This window comes from Lutra lutra, chromosome 12 (genome assembly GCF_902655055.1).
Source record: "Lutra lutra chromosome 12, mLutLut1.2, whole genome shotgun sequence".
In the NCBI taxonomy this organism is placed as follows: domain Eukaryota; kingdom Metazoa; phylum Chordata; class Mammalia; order Carnivora; family Mustelidae; genus Lutra; species Lutra lutra.
Genome location: NC_062289.1, coordinates 78,652,010 through 78,666,628, shown reverse-complemented (window position 1 = coordinate 78,666,628; position 14,619 = coordinate 78,652,010). Strand labels below are relative to the sequence as shown.

General features: G+C 49.8%; 1 long non-coding RNA gene across 5 annotated transcripts in view; it reads right to left on the bottom strand.

Moving 5' to 3' along the window:
• Positions 1-466: 466 nt before the first annotated feature.
• The window catches only part of LOC125081716 (uncharacterized), a 270,307-nt gene continuing 256,154 nt past the window's right edge, over positions 467-14,619 (bottom strand). For 2 of the 5 annotated variants that reach the window (XR_007121779.1, XR_007121782.1), the window contains exons 3-5: positions 3,052-3,533; positions 2,254-2,532; positions 701-1,538 (exon numbers count right to left, since the gene is read on the bottom strand). This is a non-coding gene — a long non-coding RNA (uncharacterized LOC125081716). Of the gene's footprint in view, positions 587-700; positions 1,539-2,253; positions 2,533-3,051; positions 3,534-14,619 lie in introns of those variants that run through there. The other 3 variants (XR_007121780.1, XR_007121783.1, XR_007121781.1) reach the window with 3 other exon arrangements.

The window sequence follows — 14,619 nt, the reverse complement described above, 5'->3', positions numbered from 1 at the left end:
GACAGTGGGGAAGAAGAGAGACACAGAGGTCAGAGCAGACCTGGGAAAGGAGGTGGACGTCCTCAAATGCGGACCATCCTGATGAGGGTAGCGACACACGGGGAGAAAACACTGTAGGTAAATGTTCACACGACTAGGAAGGAAACCTCCAGATTCGGGTTATATGCACCAGGGTGAGCAGGGAGACAGGGCTGGGGAATTAAAGACCCACAAGCTAAGAGACCGTCTTGGGGAAACAGAATTCCCCGGTCAGTACGGAAGAAAGATTTGAGGAATCGAGGTGACCGTGTGGGTCCCGGTACCTCTCCCTGGGGAAGCAGACAGAACCCAGGACATTAGGGGAAAATCTCTGGTCAAGAGAGATGCATCTGGTTGAGAAGGAAGCGGACACTCCCATCATAGAGGAGAGGCGAGAGCTCTGTGGGAAGAGGGAAAGGTTCCTGCGGAGGCCACACCCCACGGTCGGCATCAGCGCAGACGCACGTGCGTGTCCGGGCAGAGATCCCGAGTCGGGCTGGGAATGTGGCGGGTTCAAGAGTCGTTATGGTCAGGGACTCCACGACATCCCAAAGCAGAACAGACGAACCTGGAGAAACGGGGAGACACCTCAGGCCACTGTGGGCACAACTTTGGTCAAGGTCAGTTACCTGGGGTTGGGGGAGAGAGAGTCGTCCGTGAACTACACAGACAACCTTGGGAATGAGGGAGACCTCCGAGCTACAACTGGGACAAGAGAAGGACAGTCCGAGTTAGATCGAGGCGGGCACGACACGCACGTGAGTTGCTGGACTTCCCAGGCCACGGCAGACACAGCAGGTCAGTGTAGACATCGGGGGAGTCCGTGGAACCTTCCAGGCCAGCGCAGGCAGATGAAGCTGGGATCCACGGAATCGTAGGACGCTGGTGTTGACACACTTGGGGAGGGGACTGCCAGGTCAGTGCGGACAGAAGCGGCGCACCACTCCCGGTACACACACGGGGAAGTCGTGACCAGTTCAGGTCACTTCAGATGCGTCTCGGGAACTACGGAGACACGAACGTCAGGGTAGACAGAGCTGTGGAATGGACGAGATGTGCCAGAGCAGGATACGATGAGCAAAGAGGGAGCCTTCCTGAGGGGCACAGAGGAGTCCCTCAGTGGACACAAACTTGAGGAATTACACAGACCAGGTCAGTGTATTTACCCTGAAGAATTAGGGAGATAAACCCGGTCATAACAGGAACAGCTGGGATTAGAGACCCGCTCATGCCCACGACTGGGCTGTACATGCACATACCCGGTCAGAGAATATTCTCTGAGAAGATGCAGGGTTAGGATGGACACATGTGGAGAACCAAGGGAACATTTCAGGTCAAGGCAGAAAAAACCTGGGGCATTAGGGGAGATCCAAGGTCAATGAAGACACTTTGGTGAATCGGATACATCCCAGATCAGACTCACACTGATGAGAAGGCAGCCGTCCCGGCCCCGAGAGGACACTGGGGTTATGAACGACACACAGAAGACCCATGTCGAATCAGCTGTGAGTTAGACATTCCTGGTGAGTAAGGACAAGCCGGGGTGACCAGGCAGACACCCCCTGTCGGTGTGGACACACTGGGTTAGGGACGGATTTCTAGGTGCGCGTCAGAGTGGAGACACGTAGAGAAGCAGAGCAGCACCCCGGCCTGTGTGTGTCAAAGACCTCACGGGTCAGCGTACATGCTCACACGCAGGCAGGCGGGGAGCCCACATCCCAGTACCACATTGGGGAACGTGGAAACACGGAAGGTCATTGTAGACCCCTCTGATGAAACAGACATCCGAAGTCAGTATAGAAAAATAGGGTCAATTACAGAGACATCCACGGTGTCTGTCCTGACCTTGGATATTACCAGGACGAGCCGGGGTTCAACACACTTGGAGAAATACCGGGACAAATCATTTTAGAGTCACACACCTGGGAAATCAGATTTCCAGGTTCATGTTTCCACTCTGCGTAATTAGATAAATGACCTAGTACGTGTAGACGTACGTGCAGTTAGCGAGACAACCCAAGACCGAGCAGACACACTGGGAATAAGAAAAATCCCAGTTTGTACTAGACACAGCTTTGGTGTTTGGGATTTCTCTCCTGTCAGGGTAGACACGTGGGGAATGAGGGCGACATCCTGTTTAGGGAAGAAACACCTGGGGAGTAAAGGATGCACCCTGGTCAGTTTAGGGCAGACACACGTGCATGAGGGAGATCTCCCGGGATAGGACAGACATACCTGGGTAATCAAGGAGATAATCCAGGTCCGTATAGACAGACCAGGGGAATTACGAGGACACCCCACGTCAGATCAGACACAAATAGGTTACTGGGGAGCCAGTGCAGCTCCGTGCAGACACCTCTGCGGATCCCAGGAGACACCCCATGTCCAAGCAGACACAGAGTGCCAGCGGGGCCTCCAGTCGGAGTAGACCACGGAGGTGTTGGAGGGACGTCCATGTTCAGAACTCACTGTGCTGGGGAGCTCTGCACACGTCGCAGGTCAGAGTGGACAGACCTGCAGATTTAGGGGAACGTCCTCGGTCAGTGCAGACCCGTGGGAAACCGACAACCTTGCAACATCAGGGCAGTCAAACCTGAGGAGGGGGAGACGCTCAAGGCCAGCGTGGATCCTCCCGGAGAGCGGGGAGACGCCCGCTCTCGCGGTACATCCGCCCCAGGGGAGGAGGGAAAGATGCCAGATCGGGCTGGACACGACTGGGGAACTCCGGAGAAGTCTCAGCTCCCGCATCCTTACCCGAGGAATCAGGGACGGAATCTAGGTCAGGGTCGACCCACTTAGGGGAAGGAACTGGAGATCCCTTAGGTCAGTGCTGTTCTCGTGACCAGACGAGGCCCCAAATGGAGTTCCCTGACGTTAACCCACGTCCGCACACCGAGACTCCGGTTCTGTGTTCTGCGCGCTCAGGAGAGGAGGGTCTAGCTTGACCGGTCAGCCCTTCCCTGCTCGGCACAGGCTACCGGCCCTGCCCCGAGAGCTCCCTGGGCCCCGCAGAGGAAGAACAACTCTGCTTACCCGTCCGCAGCTGCCCAGCCTCTCCCTGTTCTGCTTCCTTCTCCGACATCAGATCTTTGGTGTTTCTTTTTATCGGCCGGATTCGATGCTGCCAGACTCATGAGTCTCTAAGTGAAATCCAACTGGGTCTTTAAACGGGAAAAATTTTTTTTACAGCTTTGATGGGGGGGGGGGATCCAGGGAAGATGGGCAGTGGCTGTGGGGAGGAGGACACGGGTGCGGTGCCTGCTGAACGCTGGGTTCTTCATGGCCTTTTTGCTGTTCACACGAAGTTCCTCCCGGAGAGGAGGCTTGCATTGGAGCTGCCTGGTGTAATGGGCTTCTCTGTCTGGCATCTAGCCGGTTGGCTTGAGCTGGCAGATGGTTCCACGAGGAGCCCGAAGTCCCGAGCCCTGTGTTAGCCCAGAAAGTCAGGATTTACTGGATTCTGCTGGTTAGTCCGTAGTTCCACTCTGGGAGGTACCGGTTTTGTTGGTTGGAACCTAAAGTAAAAGTGACAAATGTGTCACACAGGAACCAAGGACAGGAAAACCAAGGAGACGGGACGCTGTGGTTCTTGAAGCATCCAATGACCCCGTCTTCTCATACCTCAGCTATCCAGATGTCTGAAAACTTTGGTTCTGGACGTTGTACGTGTTTACAGAAAGGGTAACAGCCCACTACGAGTCATCCTGAATTACAGCAGCCACAGCAAGAAAATGGACCTGGGATAAATGTATCCATTCACGAGGTGTCCTAGAGGGAAAGCGGTCTCAGCCAAGAATTCACTGTGAAAGCCGGAAGGAAATTGGTTTTTCCCTTCCGACAGTTTCTGGGGACCCACTGGGACACCTCACTTGCTCTGGAGCCTGCAGACAGGACACCGAGGAACCTGCAGAAGCTGGCAAAGAGAGGAAAGTAAATGTCATGTCGTCCGTCCTTTCCCAAGACCAGACTCGTGTGGATTTGGTTTCCGGAGGCCCCTGCTTGTGCGGCCTTTCCCTACCAGGGCCGGCCACTGCTTTGCTGCGGGTCTCGCTTCATGGTGTGAGAATCTGGCGCGGCTTCCTGCCTGCCTGTAGTTGTCGCACGTGCAGGCCGCTCAGCTGTCCGGTCGGGGGCCCTGAGAAGATGGCTGGACTGAGACGTGGGGTCCCCGTTTGTCGCTAGCCTCCCACCGACCATTGCCAGCTCTCAGGGGAACTGTCTCCCATGTCGCCTGTCCTCGCGAATGGCCCTGATCTTGGGAAGACCGTACCTCCTGCCCCCTCTTAGATGTTTTTTGTCTCCATGGAAATGTCATAAAAGCCTTACTGGTTTGGGTTGAGTAACTTGATACACTTCTGGTTTAAAAGAAGAAAAGAAGAGTGCAGTACTGTCAGGAATGTTTCCTTTTTATCTCAGTCAAAACCTGCAAGTAAGATAATGTGAGGGCCTGATTAGCCAGAGGAACTTACTTGCAAACCCCGGATATAGGGGTGGGCCAGGCCAGATGGAGACATCCAATCAGTGGGACGCGCATATATTTACTGTGCTGTGTTGCAATGTCATTGGGCCGGGCTCAACCACCTCTATAGTCTGTGAGGCTCAGGTTGGGGAAGTAGGAGGAGGAGGAGGAGTAGCCGTTGGGAGCAGCCTCTTTGGGTCTTCGCCTCTTCGTAAGAGACGGCCCCTACCGGTCGGTTTGATTTTTGACGCTTGGTGCAAAATAAAGCTTTGCTTGACCTTCGCTTTGCATCAGTCTCGTTCCTTTGGTCATGGACCCTAACAATACTTGGAAGGATTTTTATAATGAGTTCCAGGGTCTGAAGTTGGCTACATGGGAGGTCCCGGCAGTCAGAGACGAGGAAGGAATCCGAGGTCTCCAAGCTGGTAAGGAAGAAGGACACCGTCCCTCGAGGATGACCCGACACTGCATCCAGGAACATCACAGACGCCACCAAAGCGCTAGGAGACTGACACGACCTCAGTACGGCTGCAGGAGACCCAATCCATGGCATTTTTATACGCTAGTAGTGAAGCAACAGAAAGAGATTAAGAAATCCCATTCCAGTTGTACTGAAGTTAATACCCAGGAATCCCCCTAATCAAGGTGGTGGGAAGTCTGCTCTCTGCCGGCTAAAACACGCTGATGAACGACACTGACAAGGACACAGTGAGCGGGAAGACGTTCCGTAGTCATCGAGTGGAAGAACAAATACTGTTAATTACCCAAAGCAGTCTTCAGATTTAGTGCAATCCCTATCGAAATACCAAAATTTTTCACAGAACTAGAACAAACAATCCTACAATTTGTATGGAAACACGGAGGACCTTGAATAGCCAAAACAATCTTGAAAAGCAAAGCTAAAGATCCCAAACTTCCAGATTTCAAATTATACCGCAAAGCTGTAGTGAAGAAAACAGTGTGGTAGTGCCACCACAGGCATATACATCATTGGGATCACACAGAGTTCCCAGAAATAAACCCACATTTCAACGGTTAATCTTTGTCAAAGGAGGAAAGAACATGCAATAGGAAAAAAAATCTCCAACAAATGGTGTTGGGAAAACTGGACAGCTACCTTCAAAGGAATAAAACTGAGCCCTTATGCCATACACAGAGATAAATTCCAAAATGGATGAAAGACCCCAGTGGGAGACCTGAAATCACAGAGATCCTAGAAGAGAGCACAGGCCGTGATTTCTCCAGTGTCGGCCACAGCAACTGGTTTTGGATATGTCTCCTGAGGCAATGGAAATGGAAGCCAAAACAAGTATTGGGACATCCTCAAAAAGCTTTGCACAGCGAAGGAAACAGTCAACGAAACTGAAAGACAACCTACAGAATGGGAGAAGATGTTTGCAAATGACGTGTACAGTTAAGGGTTAGTATCCAACATATGTAAAGAACTGATAGAACTCAATGCCAAAAAAACAATCCAAGTTAAAAATGAGCAGAGGACATGGACAGGCACTTCTCCAATGACGACATCCGGATGGCCAGCAGACAAAAGGGAGATGCCCCACGTCACTCATCGTCAGGGAAATGCAAATGGAGATGATCCGCTGACACTCGTCAGAGCAGCTACAGTCAAAAGCACAGGGAACAGCACGTGCTGGCGGGGAAAGGGGCACCTCTTCCACTCCGGTGGGAACGCATGCCGGTGCCGCCGCTCTGGAGAACCGTGTGCAGGTTCAGCAGAAAGTTAAAAATGGAGCCACCCTGTGATCTAGTAACCACACCACTGGATATTTACTCAAAAAATACAAACCGTGTAATTCGCAGGGATAGAGGTACCCTGATGTGGTAAGAGCACTGTTTCTAACAGTCAGATGGCAGCAGCCCCCCCGCCCCACACCCCTGACTACTACTCAGCCATAAGGAGGAGGAAATCTTGCCGTTTCCCACAACATGGACGGAGCTAGACAGCATGACGCTAACTGAAACCAGTCAGTCCGAGAAAGACTGTTACATGATCTCGCGCGCACGTGGAATGTGAGAGACAAAACATATGAGACACAAAACAAGGACAATAAAGAGGCCGAGCAAGACACGGACACAGACTCTTGACTACAGAGAACAAGCTGCTGGTCCCGCCGGCAGAACATGTGGCGGGGTTGGGGAGTGCGCGGTGATGAGCAGTGGGGAAGGCACGGAAGTGCTGAATCGCCGTATTACACGCCGGAAACGGACACAACACTGTGCGCTATGTACACTGGAATCTTAAAAAGGTAATTTTAAAAAGCACAATAGGGGTTCTTTTTTTTTTTTTTAAAGATTTTTTTTTTTATTTGTCAGAGAGAGAGGGAGAGAGAGCGAGCACAGGCAGACAGAATGGCAGGCAGAGGCAGAGGGAGAAGCAGGCTCCCTGCTGAGCAAGGAGCCCGATGCGGGACTCGATCCCAGGACGCTGGGATCATGACCTGAGCCGAAGGCAGCTGCTTAACCCACTGAGCCACCCAGGCGTCCCACCCCAATAGGGGCTCTTAAAAAAAAAAAAAAAAAAGTCACTAAAAGGAAACTATGTACCCAGAGGGAAAGAAGAACATTCTGAAACCCTTGTGGAAGGATTTACTAAAATATTCAAAAGACACACAACTCTAGAACATAAAATCTTCTGATTTTCATCCAAGTTGAAAATCCTCCTGCTGTGACGGGGTAAACGGGTCAGCCCTTGGACATCATTCATGCTACAACTCAGTTCTTTGAAGAATTAAAAATGACTGTGCTTGTGTTACGAACTGAGTCCTTCCGGGGACAGAAATGCAGCTCTGGAAGTGACTGGAAGCCCGCCTACCCTCTCACCAATCCCGAAACCTCCCCCGTTCATCTCAGGAAGGTCGTAGATGTCCTAAAAGATGTGGATTTAGGAACCCAAGTCCTTCCCAGAGAAATTTGCATTTTCTGAGTTTACATAGTAAATGTTCTTCCCAAAGGAAGGAGCTAAGGACTATCTTTTTGAAATGCAAACTTCAGGCAAATAATTCTTATCAGAACCACAGAAAAGAAAGGCTATTTGTAAACTAGGGAAAATCTTAAAATCTTCTCCCTAATTGCTAGTGCAAAGTGTGAGTGATCGGAGTAGGTGATCCTAATCTGTTTTGTGGGTCAGAAACGCAGCCGTGTTTCAACTGTTCTTTTACAAGCTATGGAGTGTTTCATTATTGAACTTGTCTCATGACTAAAATTCTAAAGCCAAATTGAAGGATGTACTTTTATGTATGTCTGTATGGTTGGGTGTTCCTGTATACATGCCTGTGAGTGACGTATGAAAGTTTTCTTTTTCTAGACGGTATTTCCAGTATTAATTTGTAAACAGCTCTACTGGGCCTAAAGAACAAGCAGCCCTTACACAAGTGTGCTCTCAGAAAGATAGGAACTAAGCCCAATGTTTTTCAAAATGTGATCGAGGGTAACCTGAACCTGGGCGCGTATTTCACAGGTGACATCTGGTCCGTTGCTAACTCCGGAGACCTCGGAACCGAAGGGACCAGGAACAGAAGGCGTGAGCGTCATGAGGCAGGCGGTTTCCTCCAGAGACGCTGAACCAAGGAGGTTTCTTTCTACTGGATATTCACCGACCCCTGTCTTACAGGCCTCACAAACATTAACTTGAAATGGATTAAAGACTTAAATGTACGACCTGAAAGCTCTAGAAGGAAAAATAGGAAAAAAGCTCCTTGACGTGGTCTTGGCTGTGATTTTATGGAAGTCGCACCTACAGCACCAGCGACGACAGAAAACTACCAGGATCACACCAACCTGAAAAGCTTCTACACGACAACAGAAACCATCAACAAAGTGAAAAGAGACCTACAGAGTGGGAAAAATATTTGCAAGCCACTCATCTCATAGGAGGTTAATACCCAAAATATAGAAATAACTAGTACAACTCAGTAGCAAAACACAATCCAATTTAAAAGAACAAATAAAAGGGCAAGAGAACTGAGATTTTTCCAAAGATACACAAATGGCCAATAGCTACATGAAAAATGTTCAACATCACTCGTCAGATTAAAGATACCACCTCACACCTGCTCGCATAGCCACGATCCGGATGACAAGGGGTAACAAGTGGGGGCACAGGTATGCAGGAGAGGGAGGGAACGTGCGTGTGTGGGTGGGACTGTAAGATGGTAGAGCTACTACGGGAAGCAGTTACTCAAAACTTAAAACTAGACTTACCCAATGACTGAGTGCTCCCACGTCGGAGAATGCATCCGAGGGAAATGCACAAACTCACAGAGCTGCCTGTCCCCGCGCGCCTGTGGCTCAGTCGTTACGCGTCTGCCTCCGGCTCAGGTGACACCTCAGTGTCCTGGGATCGAGTCCTGCGTCGGGCTCCCCGCTCTGCGGCAAGCCTGCTTCTCCTCCCACTCTTGTGTTCCCTCTCGCTGCCTCTATAAATAAATAAAATCGTAAAAAAGCCATCTGTCTCCCCGTGGCTAGAGCAGCATTATTTACATCGACAACGGGACATCACTCAGCCATCAAACGAGGACCTTTGGGATGAACGGATCCTGAAGGCACTGTGCTCAGTCAGAGGAAGTCCAATACTGTACAATCTCATTTATGTGTGGAATTAATAATAATAATAAGCCACGCTAAACTCAGAAAAAGAAATCAGATTTGTGGTTACCAGAGGTGGGCAGAGGGGACACTGCAGAAGGTGGTGGAAAAGGACAGACTTGCCTTTGTGAGACAAATCGGCCTGGGGCGGTGCGTACAACACAACGGGACTGTAACGGCGCGGCGTGGTACACGGATGAGAGGTTCCGAGAACAGATCCCAGGAGTTCTCATCCCGAGGGGGAATTTTCCTTCTTACGGCATCTACATACGATGGTGGCTGTTCTCCACAACTAGCGATCCTGTCACATGGGACTCAGAGCACGTCCTACGCCTTCAGCGCGTGCAGCGATGTACATCATTGCTTTCTCATTAAAGCTGCAAAAATAAAGTTTCTTTCCTTTTCTTGTCTCTTTTTCCTCATTCTTCAGTTTTACACTTTCCTTTTTCGTTGCCTTACTCTGTTCTAGAAGGATAATGCTATTGTCCACATCGCTCAGGGCATCAGACTGAGCCCTGTTTCCAGAGAAACCACCTCGGCCAGCACTGTTGCCAGCCTCCCGAATCCCGGGCACCCAACCCCCAGTCTCTGGCTAGCAAGTGCTGGGGACGTTACATCAGGTTCTGTACGAAGGAAGGGACACAAGCAACAGTAACCAAGAGAAAGCCACCTGTGAGCTCTCCAGGCCCTTAACTTGTTGACCTCCAAGGCCGTCCGCCTCCCAGTTCAGGGTCATTCTGACAGGTCCCACCCCGGGGACCGCTCCCACCCCCACCCCGAGGACAGCTCTTTGGGGAGTGTGGCCCGTGCTTCCGCCCGGGCACATGCTCGTCTGCGGAGGGCGAGTGTCTGCTGTGCGTGGGCGCTCCAGTGTGTGGATGGAAGGAGGTAAAAGCTGTGGCCTGGGCTGTCTGGTCACATCTCCGATCACCGCCGAACCGTGCTCCCTGTGGGGCTGCGTCTCTCCTCCCCATCAGAGCCTCACGCAGGGAGGACCAGGAGGTAGAGGGGATGCGGGGTTCGCCTCCTTCGGCAGATCCTTACTACCCCGGAAGTGAGGCCAACAAAAGCCGCGAGGAGAAATCTCCGGCTTACGCTGGAGGAACAGCAGTGCTCGCTGCAAAGCTGTCCTGGACAACAGGATGGCCCGGACCGTGTGCATCTGTGCTGTAGCCAAATCCTCCTGCATTCGCACACACGCCGCAGGACACGGCCACACAGAGTCCGTGAGACGACTAAGCCACTGGCTTACGCAGGTCAACCCCAACCCTGGCTCATCCTACGGCTGCTTCGCGCTGGGCTGGAACATGGGGAACTTGGCTCCTGAGGACGCTCTGACATTAGGCAGCGGCTCTCTCTGCGGTCGTCCCCAGTCCTCCCGGGGCCCCGTGTGCTCTCAGAAACCCGCAACACAGTCCACAACACCGGCCAGTGGGCGGACATCTCGGCCTAGAACCAAGGGGAAAAGGAAGACCACGGCCATCCATGAGCGCACAGTCCACCTGCAAGTGCTTCCGACGCCGACAGAGACCAATAACGCGAGACCGCGGTAGTGCTCGGCCTCCAGTTCGGTCACGTCCTCAGGACACAGTCTGGTCAGAAGGAGAGTCCATTAAAGCAGCTGGATTAGGCTCAATGTAGTCCCCGATATGAAGCCCCACATCAGCGAACCTGAACTTAACCGTCTGCTCTGTACCCCCCACAAGGAAGGTCTCGGTGAGCCAATCAGCGTGTCCCTGCTCAGACGGTACCTGCCCTGCCCCAGACCTCCCTGCACCCCACGCAAGAGTAACTATGCACGACCAGTTGGCAGATGCCCAGCGTCACTTCCTGTTCCAGCCCAATTGGTCTATACGATTTCCTGTGTTGTACACATCTTCAGTGCGGCTTTATATCTACTCGATTAGACGCTGCCTGATGTGTGAAATCATTAAATAAAAGCAACTAGATGTGTAAACTGTGGACATTTTTCTTTTAGCAGTGTGAATAATTACCCCTGAGTTATTAGGGAAACATCCCAGATCCGGAAACACACCCGAGGAATTAGGGAGACGTCCAAAATCGGGGTAGATAGATACCGGGAATTACACATCCCCGGTCAACTCACCTGGTCAGGGTGGGTGCATCCGGTCAAACAGAGCACTGCAGAGGAGAGAATGCTGTGGGATTAGGGAGACACCTTAATGGACAGTACACGGATCCGAAGAACAATGCAGCTCTCCCAGTGCAGGGGACGATGCCCCCATTGAGAAGGGAGATTTCCAAGGTCAGGGCAGGACACCAAGGGAACTAGTTTAGATAGCTGGGGATTATGAAGCCATCCCCTGTCCCCTGGACACACATGGATGAGCACACAAACACCTCAGGTCGGAGTGGACCAGGGAAACTAGACATCCCAGGTCAAGAAAGACACGCTTACCTAAGAAAGAAGATATCCTAAACAAGATCCAGGGCTGAAGGAGTCAGTGACAGAAATGAGGGATGCCGAAACACCTCAGTGGCTTATAGGGCAGAGTTGTGACATAGCCCAGTAGAGAACAAAGAAAGAGAATGGAAAAAGCTAACACAGCTTATGTGATCTCTGGGACATGCTCAAAAGAGTCACCAGAGTCATTGGGGTTCCAGAAGGACAAGAGAGGAAGAAGGGGGTAGGCAGTCTGTTTAGAGATACGATGGCTGGGAACTTCCCCAGGCCGGTGGGGAGACCTGGACATCTAAACTCATGAAGTGAACGGATCACCTCATTATTTCAAGCCAAAGCAATCTCCCCCAGAACACATTATAATGAAATAGAAGTCAAAAAGAGAATCCTGAAAGCACCGACGGGGGGGAAAAACAAAACTAATCTATACAGGAACCCACACTGGTGATGAGTGGATTTCTCAGCAGAAACCTTAGGCCACTAAGGAGTGGGATGACAAATTCAAAGTCTTGAAAGGGAAAAAAAAAAAAAAAAAGCCAGTCAAGATGATACTATCCAGTGAAGCTGTCCTTCAGAAATGAAGGCAAAACAAAGGCTTCCCAGACAAAGGCTAGGCAGAGTTCATCACACTAGATCTGCCTTGTAGGAAATGCTGAAAAGAGTTCTTCCAGCTCAACTGAAAGGATGCTAATCAGTGACATGAAAACACGAGAACACACTAACACACTGCAAATGGTCAATACGTAGTCTGATGGAAAAAAACTCTAATTCTGTGATGGGATACCGTGTTAACCTGTTAACTATCATATAAAGACTAAAGGATGAAAGTATTAAAAATAACCATACCTACCGGTGTACCTGGATGGCTCAGTCAGTTAAGGGTCTGCCTCTGGCTCAGGTCATGATCTCAGGGTCCTGGGAACAAGCCCCACATTGGGCTCCCTGCTCAGTGAGGAGCCTGCTTCTCCCTGTCACTTTCCCCCTCTCTCTCTCTCACAAATAAAAAAATAAAAATAAAAATAACAATACCTATTATAATTTGTTAATGAATACACAATATAAAAAGAGATAAATATGGCATCAAAACCCTAAAAATAGTAAGCAGAAGGGAGAAGTTAAGTTACTACCAGTGTAACATGGACTGCTATGTCTACGAGGTGTTTTCTGTAAAATTCCTAATAATCACAAAGCAAAAGGCTAGTGTGGACTCAGAAAAGACAAAGTGAAGGGGTTGGAGCAACACCACCACTCTAGGGAGGTGGGGAAGAAGAAGGGGAGGAAAGGAACCAGGGAACCACGAAGAGCCAGAAAGCAGCTAAGATGGCGGCACTGGTGAGTCCTTACCTACCAGCGATCACTCTCCATGTAAATGGGTTGACTTCGTCAACAAACACGCAGAGAGCGGCGGAATTAAAACGAACCAGGACCCAACTTGATGTCACCCACGAGAGAATCGCTTCAACTTTAAGGACACACATAAGCTCGAAGTGAAGGGAGGCGTGGAGATGCTCAACGCAAGTGGGGACCCAAAGAGAACAGGAGCAGCTCGACGTACGTCAGACAAAATAAACTTCAAGCCCAAAACAGTAAGAATTACAGGCATCATTATATAATGATAAAGGAGTCAACTCATCGAGAAGAGGTAACAATTATAAATACACGGGCACTCAGTACTGGAGCACCAAAATATAATAGGCAAAGCAAATACTAACAGATATGAAGGGGGAAAAAGGAAACACAGTAATAACAGAGGACTCCAACAGCCCACGTTGAGCAACGGATAGATCATCCAGACAGAAAATCAACAAGGAGACATTGGAGTTGAACGTCCATTAGACCACATGGGCCTCACAGACATTTACGGAGCATTCTATCTACAGCAGCTGAATGCACATGCTTATCCAATGCACACGGAACATTCTCCAAGACAGATCACATGACAGGCTGCAAAATGAGTCTTAGCAAATTTAAGAAGATTGAATTCTTACCCACTATATCTTCCAACCACAGTGTTATGGAACTAGAAATCAGTAACAGGAGGAAAGGGGAAATATTTACAAACATATAGAAACCAAACAAAACATTCCTAAACAACCAATGGGTCGAATAAGAAATCAAAAGGAAATAAGAAACTATCTTGAAACAATTGAAAACTGAACCCAACACACGAAATCCTATGGGATACTGTAAAAGCTGTTCTGAGATGGGGACACCTGGGTGGCTTAGTCAGGTAAGAGTCTTACCTTTGGCTCAGGTCATAATCTCAGGATCCTGGGTTTGAGCCCCGTGTCCTCATGTTGGGCTCCCTGTCTAGTGGAGAGTCAGTCAGCCTCTCTATCTCATGCCTCCCTCTCCTTCCCTCTGTCCCTCTCCTTGCTTGTGCTCTAATAAATAAATAAAATCTAAAAAAAAAAAAAGCCTGTCTGATGAATAGACATTTCTGCAAAGAACACATCAAAATGGCCAACAGACACATGAAAAAGTGCTCCACATCACTTGGCATCAGGGATATACAAATCAAAACCACAGTGAGATCCCACCTCACACCAGTCAGAATGGCTAAAATTAACAAGTCAGGAATGACAAACGTTGGTGAGGATGCGGAGAAAGGGGAACCCTCCTACACTGTTGGTGGAACACAAGCTGGGGCAGCCGCTCTGGAAAACAGCGTGGAGGTTCCTCAGAAAGGTGGAAGTAGAACTACCCTAGGACCCAGCAATCGCACTACTGGGTATTTACTCCAAAGACACAAATGTACTGATCTGAAGGGGCACGTGCACCCGAATGTTTATAGCAGCAATGTCCACAATAGCCAAACTATGGAAAAAGCCTAGATGTCCACGAACAGATGAATGGATAAAGAAAATGTGGTATATATATATACCATGGAATACTATGCAGCCATTGAAAACCCAAAATCTTGCCATTTTTGCAATGACATGGGTGGAACTAGAGGGTATTATGCTGAGTGAAATAAGTCAATCAGAGAAAGACAATTATGATACAATCTCACTGATATGAGGAATTTGAGAAACAAGGCAGAGGATCACAGGGGAAGGGAGGGAAAAGTGAAAGAAGACGAAACCAGAGAAGGAGACAAACCATAAGAGACTCT